This window comes from Epinephelus fuscoguttatus, linkage group LG7 (genome assembly GCF_011397635.1).
Source record: "Epinephelus fuscoguttatus linkage group LG7, E.fuscoguttatus.final_Chr_v1".
In the NCBI taxonomy this organism is placed as follows: Eukaryota; Metazoa; Chordata; class Actinopteri; order Perciformes; family Serranidae; genus Epinephelus; species Epinephelus fuscoguttatus.
In genome coordinates, this window is record NC_064758.1 from 46,998,124 (window position 1) to 47,014,131 (window position 16,008).

The 16,008-nt window shown below is 43.6% G+C and overlaps 1 protein-coding gene across 3 annotated transcripts in view; it reads right to left on the reverse strand.

Moving 5' to 3' along the window:
- itpr3 (inositol 1,4,5-trisphosphate receptor, type 3) overlaps positions 1-16,008 on the reverse strand; it is a 110,656-nt gene that overhangs the window by 88,102 nt on the left and 6,546 nt on the right. The gene's annotated exons all lie outside the window — the stretch shown is intronic.

Below are 16,008 nucleotides of genomic sequence, written 5' to 3' on the forward strand. Positions count from 1 at the left end.
AAAGACACGGCGGTTGGAACCAAAGATCTCAAATTTGGACTCATCAGACCAAAGCACAGATTTCCACTGGTCTAATGTCCATTCCTTGTGTTTCTTGGCCCAAACAAATCTCTTCTGCTTGTTGCCTCTCTATAGCAGTGGTTTCCTAGCAGCTATTTGACCATGAAGGCCTGATTCGTCTCCTCTTAACAGTTGTTCTAGAGATGGGTCTGCTCTCTGTGTGGCATTCATCTTCTGATCTGAGCTGCTGTTAACTTCTGAGGTGGTGACTCGGATGAACTTATCCCAGAGGTGACTCTTGGTCTTCCTTTCCTGGATGGTTTTACACATTTAAAGGATGGCCTAATAGGGCCATGTTTTCAGTTATTTCACCTTTTTTTGTTAAGTACATAACTCCACATGTGTTCATTCATAGTTTTGATGCCTTCAGTGAGAATCTACAATGGAAATAGTCATGAAAATAAAGAAAACGCATTGAATGAGAAGGTGTGTCCAAACTTTTGGCCTGTACTGTACATATATATATATATATATATATTATATATATATATTCATTCATTCATCTTCTAACCGCTTCATCCTCTTGAGGGTCGCGGGGGGGTGGAGCCTATCCCAGCTGACATCGGGCGAGAGGCAGGGTTCACCCTGGACAGGTCCCCAGACTATCACAGGGCTGACACATAGAGACAGACAACCATTCACGCTCACATTCTGACACACATTAGACGTTATCTGTCAGCGACAATCTGCATGTCTTTGGACTGTGGGAGGAAGCTGGAGTGCACATGTGTGACCCACTGACCTCTGGTCAAGGGAGAACATGCAAACTCCGCACAGAAGCTCACCTCTGATTTCACTGTCACAGACACATCAGTTATATGTTTATGTGTGTCATCTTTAGCTGAGATGCTTTAATGAATCTGTGAGTGTTTCCTGCCTCAGTTTAATGACACATGGTGTCAGGACCAGCTTCTGACTGCAGATCTCAGGAGGATTAAAGATTAAAACCATCTGTCAGCAGACTGAGCCACATAGAGTCACATGACCTGCACATGTGACACAGCATCAAACCACAGCAGAGAAATCTCACATATCTCAGACTACATGACATCACACGGAGCGACATCAGCAGCGCCATATTCATCTTTAGGCTGGTGAAGCAGCTCCTGGTTTATTCTCAGTGTCACATCAAGAGAAATCTCACATATCTCAGACTACATGACATCACACGGAGCGTTAACAAGGCAGCGACAGTTTGTCAGGTGAGTGAAGCAGCTCCTGGTTTATTCTCAGTGTCACATCATTGAGTTTAACCTACAGACTGATCCAGGGTCAGAGTTCACTCTTACACAGATGACACTGTCTTTTATTCCTCTTCATGACGTCACACTGAGCCTATAGTGATCACTGAACCTGCTCCATCACCTGAACCTGCTCCATCATCTGAACCTGCTCCATCACCTGAACCTGCTCCATCATCTGAACCTGCTCCATTGCCTGAACCTGCTCCATCACCTGAACCTGCTCCATTGCCTGAACCTGCTCCATCACCTGAACCTGCTCCATTGCCTGAACCTGCTCCATCACCTGAACCTTCTGGGCGGCGTCCTGTTCCACTGTCCAGACACACTGTTACGACACAGTTCATCACTCAGTGTTCAGACTCATCACTGCAGACGGTACCAGGACAAACCATCACTGACTTTAATAAGCACACTGTCTCACCTGCAGCTGCAGTGTTAATGTTTATTTACTCATAAATGTCTTTTATGATTTAATGACAGGTATTTTTTCTTTGATGTGCTGTGAAGGTGCTGCTCAGATAAAACAAACTGTCTCAATCCGTCTCATTTCTCAACATTTTCTGATATTTAACAGAAACAACAGATCAGTGAATCAGGAAAATAATTATCATAATGAAAATGATCATTGGTTACAGTCCTGCTCTCGACATCATCACAACAGCTGGGACAAACATTAAAAGTACAGTTCACAGGATCAGAGCATCAACATGCATCTTGTCTTCTGACAGGACGTCACATGTTATGATGCATTAGAGGAACACAGTGGTGAGTCAGGGTGGTGTGAGGTGACAGAGCAGATACAGATCAAGTGTTAGATTAAACACATGAACTGTAAAGAGGAAACAGCACTGAGCTGCTGTCTGTGGTCACTCTTCCTCCTCCTCCTCCTCTATTTATACACTTGGCCTCTGACTCATCATGTTTCCACTCTGTTCACAAATTCATTCACACTGAGACATAAACTGTGAACTGCAGCTCCGCCCACAGCCAATCAGGATGGCCGCCCTATCTGATGAACCATGCTCCCAAAAAATTCATCTTCATTCATATACATTTATATCTAGGAAAGAACATTATGATTCATTTGAGTCTTATAGTCAGTAAACACAGAATCACCTGACCGACAATATCAATAATCAATACTATGTCATATATAAACTACAATCACCAGTCCACCCTGTGGTTATGACCCCGCCCACCAGTCCACCCAGTGGTTATGACCCCGCCCACCAGTCCACCCAGTGGTTATGACTCCACCCACCAGTCCACCCAGTGGTTATGACCCCGCCCACCAGTCCACCCAGTGGTTATGACTCCACCCACCAGTCCACCCAGTGGTTATGACTCCGCCCACCAGTCCACCCAGTGGTTATGACCCCGCCCACCAGTCCACCCAGTGGTTATGACCCCACCCACCAGTCCACCCAGTGGTTGTATGACTCCACCCACCAGTCCACCCAGTGGTTATGACTCCACCCACCAGTCCACCCTGTGGTTGTATGACTCCGCCCACCAATCCCAGTGGTTGCATGACTCCGCCCACTGGTCCATCATATTGCTGTTCAAAGAATTGATATATCATATCGTGATAAAAACTGGTGATTCACAGACTCGTTGGCAGATTAATCAGCAGCACAGAGTCTGTGGCAGCCAGTCAGTGACAGCATCTCGTTCAGCAGCTAAGAGCTGCTAACAATGGCTAAAAGCAGCTAACAGCAACTAACACCAGCATACAACAGCTAACGCTAACACCAGCTTACCAGCTAACACCAGCTCACCAGGGCTATTCAAGAGAAGGCTGAGACACGGGGTCAAACATGGGGGATTGCACATGTGCAGTAAAATCTGGTCTGCACTTCCTCAAAGGCTCAGTAGATGGCGTGAGACCGCAGAATAAGGGGGATGTGCATGCATGTCATTTTCACAGCTTATGTGACTGGTGGCCTGTGTTGTGGGTGAGAATGACAGAGATGCAATTCCGACAACTTCAGGCAGCCGCCGTCCAAAAGTCCAAGCAGACCGCACCAAGCGCACTCCTTGATCGCCTGAGCAGATCCTGCGCTTTTTATCTAGCGCCCCTGCTGTCACCCTCCAGCATCGCAGCTCAAGTTACACTGCGCATGTGCAATCCCCCCAAGTTTGACCCCGTGTCTCAGCCTTCTCTTGAGTAGCCTTGCAGCTCACCAGCTAACACCAGCATACAACAGCTAACAACTGCTAACACCAGCTAACACCAGCATACAACAGCTAACAACCGCTAACACCAGCATACAACAGCCAACAGCAGCTAACAGCAGCTAACATCAGCACAGAGCAGCTAAGCTAAGGTTCTTTGGTGTTGTTCATGTGTTTATGTGACTGAGACGTTAATTCATCAGAGACGTAACGACCGCTCTGCTGACACCTCTGATGTCATCTGTGTTTATACAGCAGGGGGAGGGGCTTATGTTCAGGATGCCCCCAGTGTGTCATCGAGCAGACTTTTAGCTCCTCCCACAAAGTCCTGGACACAGACATGATGAAAATAGTTTAACTCCACAGATCAGTCTGACACACACACTCTGTTTTCTGACATGAAACATGTGTTCACACAGAAATCTGACTCAACTTCACAAAATTATTTTAGTTAACGAATCAGTGTGAGAAAATAAAAATACACTAACTGAAATAAATAAACTCTGAGACTGATGTCAGTAACATGACACCGTGTGTGTCTGTGTGTGTGTGTGTGTGTGGTCATCAAAGTGACACACACACACACACACCTGTCCTGCTGTATGGCTGAATGAACAGGTGATGGTGCTCGCTGCAGGAAGTTTAGACCTGGACTTTTATTGTGAAAGAACCACCTGGACTTTCACAGTAAAGGTCCTGTTGTGTCCGAGTGAGGACACCTGTCTCACAGAGACGAACTGAGAGGACACCTGTCTCACAGAGACGAACTGAGAGGACACCTGTCTCACAGAGAGGACACCTGTCTCACAGAGGACACCTGTCTCACAGAAGACAGCTGTCTCAGAGAGATGACCTGAGAGGACACCTGTCTCACAGAGGACAGCTGTCTCAGAGAGGACACCTGTCTCAGAGAGGACAGCTGTCTCACAGAGGACACCTGTCTCAGAGAGGACACCTGTCTCACAGAGAAGACACCTGTCTCACAGAAGACAGCTGTCTCAGAGAGATGACCTGAGAGGACACCTGTCTCACAGAAGACAGCTGTCTCAGAGCGGACACCTGTCTCACAGAGAAGACACCTGTCTCACAGAAGACAGCTGTCTCAGAGAGATGACCTGAGAGGACACCTGTCTCACAGAAGACAGCTGTCTCAGAGCGGACACCTGTCTCACAGAGAAGACAGCTGTCTCAGAGCGGACACCTGTCTCACAGAGAAGACACCTGTCTCACAGAAGACAGCTGTCTCAGAGAGATGACCTGAGAGGACACCTGTCTCACAGAGGACACCTGTCTCACAGAGAAGACAGCTGCCTCACAGAGACGACTGGCCGTGACAGTATTTGAATGACTGAGTCATGTTTTTGCATCGTGGCTCAGTCGAGGTCACGACGGCCGATCACAGCCAAAACCACAGCCTGTAAACAAATCAGCTGACTGACAGAGATCATGGAGGACCCGCCCTTCATACACCTGAGATCATCATCATCATCATCATTATCTTCATCTTCATCATCATCATCATCGTTCAAAGAACTGAACCCAGAGGACAGACAGTAATGGAGGTCATTGGTTGTTTCTAAATCATCTGGTCCTATCTCACACACACACACACACACACACACACACACACACACACACACACACAGCATGCTAACGTTAGCATAACTGAATCAGTCTCTTGTTCTGTTTCTAGTTCAGTTCAGATTATTAAAGGGTCAATAATTTGTTCTTTTTTTACTTTATCTTTCTTGTTTCTGTCTCCCTCCTCCTCTCTTCTCTCCTCTTCTCCTCTCTCCTCTCCTCTTTCCCTCCTCTTCTCCTCTCCTCTCTTCTCTCCTCTTCTCCTCTCTTCTCTTTCCCTCCTCTCTTCTCTCCTCTTCTCTTCTCCTCTCTTCTCTTTGCCTCCTCTTCTCTTCTCTCCTCTTCTCTTTGCCTCCTCTTCTCTTCTCTTCTCCTCTCTTCTCTTTGCCTCCTCTTCTCCTCTCTCCTCTTCTCTTCTCCTCTCTTCTCTTTGCCTCCTCTTCTCCTCTCTCCTCTCCTCTTTCCCTCCTCTTCTCCTCTCCTCTCTTCTCTCCTCTTCTCCTCTCTTCTCTTTCCCTCCTCTTCTCCTCTCTCCTCTTCTCTTCTCCTCTCTTCTCTTTGCCTCCTCTTCTCTTCTCTTTCCCTCCTCCTCTCCTCTCCTCTCTTCTCTCCTCTTCTCCTCTCTTTGCCTCCTCTTCTCTTTCCCTTCTCTTCTCCTCTCTCCTCTTCTCTTTGCCTCCTCTTCTCTTCTCTTCTCCTCTCTTCTCTTTGCCTCCTCTTCTCCTCTCTCCTCTTCTCTTCTCCTCTCTTCTTTTTGCCTCCTCTTCTCTTCTCCTCTCTTCTCTTTCCCTCCTCTTCTCCTCTCTCCTCTTCTCTTCTCTTCTCCTCTCTTCTCTTTGCCTCCTCTTCTCTTCTCTTTGCCTCCTCCTCTCTTCTCTTCTCCTCTCTCCTCTTCTCTTCTCCTCTCTTCTCTTTGCCTCCTCGTCATCTTCTCTTTCCCTCCTCTTCTCTTTTTTCTTTTCTTCTGTTGTCTGTCCTTAAAATGTTTCCTTCTTCTCCTCCTGTCTGACATTTTTAACTCCTCCTCATCATCACTTCATCTTTCTTTACTTTCTGTTTTCTCTTCTTCCTTTCTGTTATTACTTTTGTCTCCTTCTTGTCCGTCCACACTTTGTCCCAAAGTCTTTACTCTCCAGAAATGTCCTCACTTTTCCTTCTATTCTACCTCCGTTGTGCCCTTTCTTTCACCTCTCCTCCATTCTTCTCCTCCTCCTCCTCCTCCCGTCTCGTCCTCCTATTTCTGTCTTATCCTCCTCCCCCTCCTCCTCCTCTCATCTGTCTTTTGTCTTTTAAATGTCTTCACTTTCCAAAACATGTTTCCATTTTCCAAAACATTCTCTTAATCGCTGTCCTCCTGTGTCTCTTTGTTGTCCTCTTCCTGTCTCTTTCTTTCCGACCGCCCACAGAGTCAGCCGTCCGTCACTCACACAGCCGTCAGCTCCTTTGTGTGTGTGTGTGTGTGTGTGTGTGTGTGTGCCAGGTGTGTCCCAGGTGTGTGCTCCATTCAGAGGACACACACTGTCTCAGGTATGTTGACTCAGTGACTAATGGGTTGTTCAGCTGGCGTGTTTTGTACAGATCACATCATCAACATCTGTCTCAGCTCTCGGTTAAGTTTTTATTTACTTTTTTATTAATCCCCCTGAGGAGAAAATCAATGTTTTCACTCTTGCTTGTCAATTACACACAGGTCCGAAAGACACACACACACAAAGTAGAGTGAGGGGGCTGCCCTTAGTGAGGCGCCCCGAGCAGTTGGGGGGTTCAGTGCCTTGCTCAAGGGCACCTCGGCAGTGCCCAGGAGGTGAACTGGCCCCTCTCCAGCCACCAGTCCATGGTCCATATTTTGGTCCGGACAGGGACTCGAACAGGCGACCCTCCGGTTCCCAACCCAAGTCCCTATGAGCACCCACCCTACTCAGACTTCTGCACCCTTAACTTTAATTGTCGAAGTCACTAACAAAGTGTATTTGATGACCTCAGAGTGAGACTGGGTTGATGTCAACACTAAAAATCACTGCTGCTGGTACTCGTCTCCCAAAAAACAACATTTCACTTCACCTAAGCTCCGCCCACACATCAGACTCTTCACTTCTGAAAATCAGATAATGATAATGAATGTATCAGCCAGTTAAAACAATAATAATTAAAAAAAAATGTTGGTGTGAATCTGTTTGGTTCCTCTGACTGATCCTGAAACATTTTGATTTGATTGATTTAATTTTACAGAGTAGAAACAACTCTACAACAGTTTTCTGACAATTAACGAGGAATGAACAATGAACTGAAACACACACACCTGAGGGATACCACACATCTACATTCACTGTGTCCCATCATGAGCCTGCTACATGGCATCCACAACAACAACAACAACAACAACAGTAATTATAATAATATTAATAATTATAATTATAATTATAATAATAATAATAATAATAAGTAGCCGTCAGTTTTCTCAGAGTGAAGTTATAAATTGTGGCTGAAGAAAATTCAAACTGCTGCAGAGCTTCAGATCTGTGACTTTTTAAAGAGACACAACAGAAATGTTTCTACAGATGAAATTCAGTTTGATCAGGAGGCTGATATACATCAAGCAGGTCTGATTGTTGCTGTGATGTCATTAATGTCTGAGTCATCTCTGTGAATCTTCATTGACTGTGAAATGTTTGTGTTTTTCATCCTGCTGCTGCATGAGAAAAAACTGATTTGAATATGGATTTGTTTTTCTGAGTGAGCGCTGGTGTTTTTTACCTCCATCACAGACTGAACCTGCAGGACCAGACAAAACCTGAGACTGTTTCTGACTAACAGAGGCTCTCAGGCGCTTCAGTTTGACTATTTGCTCATATAAGGGTAATTTACACAACAATGTTCAGACATGCAGAACAAAAAGTCACAGCAGAGCAAAGGGATGAAATTATTTACATTAATTCTGTCTAAAGTCCGACTCAACCTAACACAAAGCCGCCGCTAAATGTCTCAATACGTCTTTTTACGTCACACTTTTCTGTTTGCTTGTTATTAAGTAAAACTTCAGTTTTCATTCTACTCTTTCACTCGTTTCTTTTGTTTAGTTTAACTATCCCCCCGCTGAACGCTGCTCAGCCCTGCAGCAGATGTTTCCCGTTCACTGTATTAAAACCAGAAAAATCCTAGAAATCATTTTCTCCATAGACCTCCATTATAAAGAGACATCTGTCAAACTGTTGACAAGACACATCCGACTGTAAACGAGCTCAACTATGACTCTTTCTGTTCTGAAGTTTGGATCCATGGAGGTTTTATATTTGTAAAACTTTCCACCAGCTGAGAAAAGAGATTTAAAAATCTGTGACATCATCAAGTCATAAAGTCTGTGAGCTGAGCGGGAACTTGTGGGCAGAGCCAGCAGGAGAAACCACCGCACACTGCTGAAGTAAACCTGAGAAAACTTTTCAAGCCTGTGCGCCAGGTGAGCAACTCCACTGGACTGAACAGACGCCATGTTGGCATCCAGTATCTGGTTATTATTACACATCTGTGAGATTAACCCTTTCACATCCTGCTGATATGATTTATGAAGAACTCTGCAACGCAGTTTAACTTTCCTGAGACATCAGACAGAGACACCAACTTCAGCTCTCAGCAGTGACGTCATGTCAACATTTACTCAGAGCAGAGCGGCTGATCTGAGATAAGAGATCTGAGATAAGAGATCTGAGATCAGAGATCTGAGATCAGAGATCTGAGATCAGATCATCAGAGGAGTGTATCTGAGCGGTGACATGTTTGTGTTTCAGTCTCAGTTTGATCAGCTGAAGTGACGTCCTGTTTGAATCCTAATAGTTTTGATGCTGTGACTTTATGAGGACTGACTGAGTTCAACTGTTTGGTTTTCAGCAGGTTACAACTCTTTATTCCGCCTCTTTCATCAATCAACCACTGATTATTGATCAGCCTCACAGAACACTGTCATCACCTGCTGCTGGTTCATTGGAGGTTCTTAGAAACAGACTGAAGAAGATCAGAGAGGCAGCCTTCTTCACCGACCGCCCAAATCTATGGAGCACACGACCCACAGATATCAGAGAAGCTGCTCGCTAAATATTTGTATCTGTTGACTTTAACCTTTAAAGAGCTCGGACTCTGACACAGGTCTCAAAGTCCTGATCCAGCCTGTGATGACTCGTCTTCAGACTGTGTTACACCTCCACCTGGTCTCAGGAGATTCAGACCAGCAGGTTTAATTTCTGTGGGTTAAGAGACAAACAAAGTCCCAAAACCACCCAGCAAGCTGAAAATGTGACCTTGTTCTTACAGGAAATGAATGAATGAATAAACAGAGACTGTAACAGACAGATCAGTGTCTGAGCTCCCAACCTGTCAGTGATTTTATTACATGATCTTCAGGTGTGTCGGCCTCATGCTGTTTGATTAGACGGGTGGAGGACGGACACGGGCAGACAATGGAGGAAGTGCAGGATTATTTACATTTCTCCTGCCTGACAGTCTTCGTCTTCATCGTGGTCACCATCTTACAGTGGTTCATCATGTCAGCAAGCTGAGGCTGAGCGTCATCAGGTCCACAGGTATTTAGTCATCCAGGCTGAGCAGCATCGGCCAAACCGATCAAACAGTCAGGTGTAACCGCCACCAGCATCTGTTCTTATCAACATACTGAATGGAGACCTGAACTCAGCAGTTAAATCAGTGTCCTGTTCCAAACTATCCTTACTCTATAGGGTGCCGAAGTCACGCCCCTTCCGGTGAAGCTCATGGGACCTTAGATCGGAAAAAATATGAATGGCAGTGAATGAGGAGAGAAATGTTATCTTTTGGTCCCGTTTGAGTTGTGAGATGAAATCCAAATATGTCGTTAATGAATTTAAAACATAAATTTTAAGGTCAAGAAAGTCATACTTTGTGGTAAAACTGTTGAGATATAAGCTTTTGAAAAAACGTAACGCTTGCTTCCTGCAGCTTGGAGTGACTGCAACCTGGCACAAAACACACGGACATCTTCAATAATAAATTGATTAATCATAAAACAGTGGAATTTCAGCGGGGAGGCCAGGCTGCAGGAAGCGAGCGAAGGCTATGACGTCACATACGCGACCTCCTCCTGTGTACTCTTGAGTCTTTCTAATTAAAAAGCTTATATCTCAACAGTTTTACCACAAAGTATGACTTTCTTGACCTTAAAATTTATGTTTTAAATTCATTAACAACATATTTAGATTTCATGTCGCAACTCAAACGGGAACAAAAGATAATATTGCTCTCCCCATTCACTGCCATTCATATTTTTTCCGATCTAAGGTCCCATGAGCTCTACCGGAAGGGGCGTGACTTCGGCACTCTATCAGTGTTTAAAAATCCACCATCAGTCGACCCCTCGTTACCTCTGATGGTTCGATGTCCTGACAATTAATATGTAGTACCCTCTGTGCTGGTCACTGATCCTCTGAGATGGAGGAGGACTAAAAGAATGTGGCGGCGATCAACCTTCATTCATTGAGGTATGGCAAACACTCAGGTTGAGACGATGTCATAGAATAATAATGAGACATATCTGTAAAACAAACAATTGTTAAACAGGAGATAATAGACGAGTCAAAATTAAACGCGTGTCAGACTGTACTGAGGTCTCCCCAGACTGCTTATAAAATGCACCTTATTCGATCAAAGCACTTTATTCCATCGGCGCACTTTAAATAGCACTTTATGGCATTACTGCTGACTCTGCACTTTACTTCCATGTATGAAAGTTTGTCTGTTTGTGAACTATTCTTACTGTTTGTTTTAATTACTGTTTTTGTTTTTTAATTGTCTGTGACCTGCCAAGGGACAACGGATGTAAATTAGCAGTCCTGCTAACTCCGGCATATTTACATTTGTTTTTATTCTGATGTTCATCAATATGTATTGTCCCTTCCAAATAAACGCTTAAATAAATGAATAAATAAATGGAAGGTGGGAGTCACCTGACGCCTCTGATATGATGTCATCAACATGATACTATATTACTGATTTTTTAAAATGTTTTAAAATAAGTTGAATATTGTGATAATATATATGGTAATATATATTGTTATAAAATATATGGAAATATATATTGTGATAACATATATGGAAATATATATAATGTGATTTATTACCTCTTTTCAACTGTAAATTAAAAAAAATCTTTGTCAATATGTTTTTATCTGAACTCAGTCAGTCATCACAGAAACATATGGAATGGAAAATGATTATTCTCAAAGGCTCAGAAAAACTGTAATTTGTATTTCCAGTTGTAACCATTTCTATAAATAAATACATCATTAACCTCCATGTATTGATACAATATCCCCACGCAAAATATTGTCATACTATGCTGTATTGATTTTCCCCACCCCTCTTAACTGTACCGTCTGTACCAGTGGCAGTTGCTGGTCTGTCAAACAGGGGAAGCTCACTTTAAGTTTACATCATAAAATTTGTCATGTTGTAGCGAGGCAGCAACTTAAAAAAAGACCATTTAATTGAAGCAGTTTTTCAACCACATTCATGCCACAGAACCACAGCAACACACACCTCAAAGATTTTCAGATGGGTTTAAACACCTAACTGTGTCTACACCACTGTTGCCAACTCCTCAGTAAGAAAAGTAGCTATTGGCTGTCCTAAAAGTCGCTAGAAGTCGCTAAGTGACGTCATCGCCTAATTTGCATAATTGTCCATATGCATGTAATTGTAATGGCTGCTGTAGGAGAGAGGAATAACGTCGTGGGAGAGACAAAAACTGAATGAAAAAACACCCTGAATATGTTTAGAACTACAAATGAACCTTCTTTCAGTGATTTATATCAGACAAAGAAAATTTTACATTTACATCCCGCCCTGACTGTAAACCAGGTCGGGATCAGCCAGCGGCGGTTCCACACATGCACGATTCACTTGCAGTCTGGACGTGGAGGGGTTAACATCTGCTGCTCTGACTGCTGCTGGGAGGGAGGACTGGGCCGTCTGTGAGGGCTTTGGGGCGAGAGAGGAGGCCACGGCAGAAGAATAAGAATGATACGTGCTCTCACAACAGAGTCTCCAGAAGTCTTCAGTAACATCAGAAAAAGTCGCTAGATTTGTCACTATTCGCTTTTTTGAAAAAGAGTCGCTAGAGCGGTCTGAAAAGTCGCTAAATATAGGGACAAAGTCGTTAAGTTGGCAACACTGGTCTACACCACCAGAACTGATTTTCTCTCAAAATAAGTCTCCCTGAAAGGAGCAGCACCTTAACACTTGCCCAGGTAACAAACAGTGCTATATAGCAACATTCTCTGAACATTCTCAAATATTACTGAAACACACATTTATTATACAAATTCTGCCCTCTGCTCCTGTTGCAGAAAATGGTCTGTGACCCTGTCTTACCAACTGCACACACACAACACAACTACAGCTTTGTGATTCAACGAACAAACTAACTAACTAACTAATGACACTGAACAGGACACAAACTCAATAACGCAACATGTATGTCTTTATTTACAGTGTGTGTCGTGTGTGTACTAGTGTTGTCACGATACCAAAATCTTTGTTTCGGTACCAATACCAATATGAATTTCGATACTCTTCGATACTCTTCCTAAGGAAAAGTCCTTTTGGATACAAACCTTTAGAACAATAAATAGTAGGGGTGTAACGGTACCAAAAAAATCATGGTTCGGTCAGTCCCTCGGTACAGACGTCACGGTTTGGTAACTCAAATGTTCCACCAAGTTGGTGTTGTCTCGTGTTGTTTCCCTTTGCGAGGCAGACTTTCTCTTGTCTTTTTTCACGTGTCCCAGCTGCGAATGTTGATACAGGTGTTGTCATACACACCACTTGCGCAATCTGTGCTCCAATAGGAACAAGAAAGGCATTTGTGTGCATAAATGAGTAAAATAAATTAACTAAATTAATGAATTGAATCAGTTTCAAAGTACCAGTATTTTCCAAATGCAGTATAGTACCGTTTGGAATACTCTAGTACCGCGGCACTATTTTAGTACCGGTATACTGTGCAACACTAGTGTGTACTGTACAAACGGTGAAAATGAGCTATATGGCTTATGGAAATAAGGAACTCCAGATAGCACTCTGTCAGAAGACTCCACTCGCCGATGCCAGTGTGTATTTCCAAAGCGCTGTCAATCACAAACGGGTTCAGCCTTCTAGACAATTCCTCCAATCATCATGCGTCCTCTCCCGCCTACCGCTCCATTAGGTCCCAGGGAAGCTGAGCCTCCCTGGAAGTGACAATTTTGTCGCATTTATCCAATGAGCGTCCGTGGAGGCTCCGTGTCCACCATGCTGACACGAGAATGTATGACAGGGAGGTCGCGTTTGCAAACTGGTGATAAACAGCTGACGTTAAACGCATTCTAGCGCACGTTTAATGCAATGTAAATTGTTATTTTCATATAAATTCAATAGTGCATATTTGACCATTTCTTCTTTGAAATTTAAGGGGAAGTTCAGTCTCCCTTGTTGTCTCAGAGCAATCGCCCCTGCTCTGTACCGTCTGTACAGTCTATAATGTCTTTACAGTCTGTACTGTCCGTACTATCTGTACTGTCCGTACTGTCTGTACCGTCTGTACTCTCTGTACTGTCCGTACCATCTGTACTCTCTGTACAGTCTGTACTGTTAGTATTCTCTGTACAGTCTGTACTCTCTGTACAGTCTGTACTGTTAGTATTCTCTGTACAGTCTGTACTGTTAGTATTCTCTGTACAGTCTGTACTCTCTGTACAGTCTGTACTGTTAGTATTCTCTGTACCGTCTGTATAGTCTGTATAGTCTGTACTGTCTGTATTCTCTGTACTCTCTGTACTGTCTGTATAGTCTGTACTGTCTGTACTCTCTGTACTGTCTGTATAGTCTGTACTGTCTGTACTCTCTGTACTGTCTGTATAGTCTGTATAGTCTGTACTGTCTGTACTCTCTGTACTCTCTGTACTGTCTGTATAGTCTGTACTGTCTGTACTCTCTGTACTCTCTGTACTGTCTGTATAGTCTGTACAGTCTGTACTGTCTGTATTCTCTGTACCGTCTGTACTGTCTGTATAGTCTGTACTGTCTGTACTCTCTGTACTGTCTGTACTCTCTGTATAGTCTGTACTGTCTGTACTCTCTGTAAAGTCTGTACTGTCTGTATAGTCTGTACTGTCTGTACTCTCTGTACTCTCTGTACTGTCTGTATAGTCTGTATAGTCTGTACTGTCTGTATAGTCTGTACTGTCTGTATTCTCTGTACAGTCTGTACTCTCTGTACTGTCTGTACTCTCTGTACAGTCTGTACTGTCTGTACTCTCTGTATAGTCTGTACTGTCTGTATAGTCTGTACAGTCTGTACTCTCTGTACAGTCTGTACTCTCTGTATAGTCTGTACTCTCTGTATAGTCTGTACTCTCTGTACTCTCTGTATAGTCTGTACTCTCTGTATAGTCTGTACTCTCTGTACTGTCTGTACTCTCTGTATAGTCTGTACTCTCTGTACTGTCTGTATTCTCTGTACAGCCTGTACCGTCTGTACTGTCTGTACTGTCTGTAATCTCTGTACTGTCTGTACTGTCTGTACTCTCTGTATAGTCTGTACTCTCTGTATAGTCTGTACTCTCTGTACTGTCTGTATTCTCTGTACAGCCTGTACCGTCTGTACTGTCTGTACTGTCCGTACTCTCTGTACTGTCTGTAATCTCTGTATAGTCTGTACTGTCTGTACTCTCTGTACTGTCTGTACCGTCTGTACTGTCTGTAGTCTCTGTACAGTCTGTACTCTCTGTACTCTCTGTATAGTCTGTACTGTCTGTACAGTCTGTACTGTCTGTATAGTCTGTACTGTCTGTACAGTCTGTACTGTCTGTATAGTCTGTACTGTCTGTAATCTCTGTATAGTCTGTACTGTCTGTACTCTCTGTATAATCTGTACTGTCTGTACTGTCTGTATAGTCTGTACTGTCTGTACTCTCTGTATAGTCTGTACTGTCTGTACTCTCTGTATAATCTGTACAGTCTGTACTGTCTGTATAGTCTGTACTGTCTGTACTCTCTGTATAATCTGTACAGTCTGTACAGTCTGTACTCTCTGTATAGTCTGTACTCTCTGTATAGTCTGTACTGTCTGTACTCTCTGTATAGTCTGTACTCTCTGTACTGTCTGTACTGTCTGTATAGTCTGTACTGTCTGTACTGTCTGTACTGTCTGTATAGTCTGTACTGTCTGTACTCTCTGTACTGTCTGTACTGTCTGTACAGTCTGTACTGTCTGTACAGTCTGTACTCTCTGTACTGTCTGTACTGTCTGTACTGTCTGTACTGTCTGTATAGTCTGTACTGTCTGTACTCTCTGTACTGTCTGTACAGTCTGTACTCTCTGTACTGTCTGTACTGTCTGTACTGTCTGTATAGTCTGTACTGTCTGTACTCTCTGTACTCTCTGTACTGTCTGTACTCTCTGTACTGTCTGTACTGTCTGTACAGTCTGTACTCTCTGTACTGTCTGTACTGTCTGTATAGTCTGTACTGTCTGTACTCTCTGTACTCTCTGTACTGTCTGTACTGTCTGTACAGTCTGTACTCTCTGTACTGTCTGTACTGTCTGTACTGTCTGTACTGTCTGTAGGATCTTTGGTCTTCTATCTGCTATGAAGTGACTCAGTCCTGCAGTTGTGCTGTTCTGGGTTCAGAACAACACAACATGAAGATTTCTCAGCTATAAACAAACAAACATTTATATAAATGAACCTTTGTTTGTGTGTTGTTTTGTTGAGAGGAGGCGGAGTCAGAGAGTCGCCAACAAGTCAAGTTAAAGAAACTGGAAAAGGTCACGATCAAGTCAAATACAAAAGAGAGGGTGTACGACCATGGCACAGGAAACACACACACACACACACACACACACACACACACACACACACACACACAGTGGCACAGTGGAAATCTC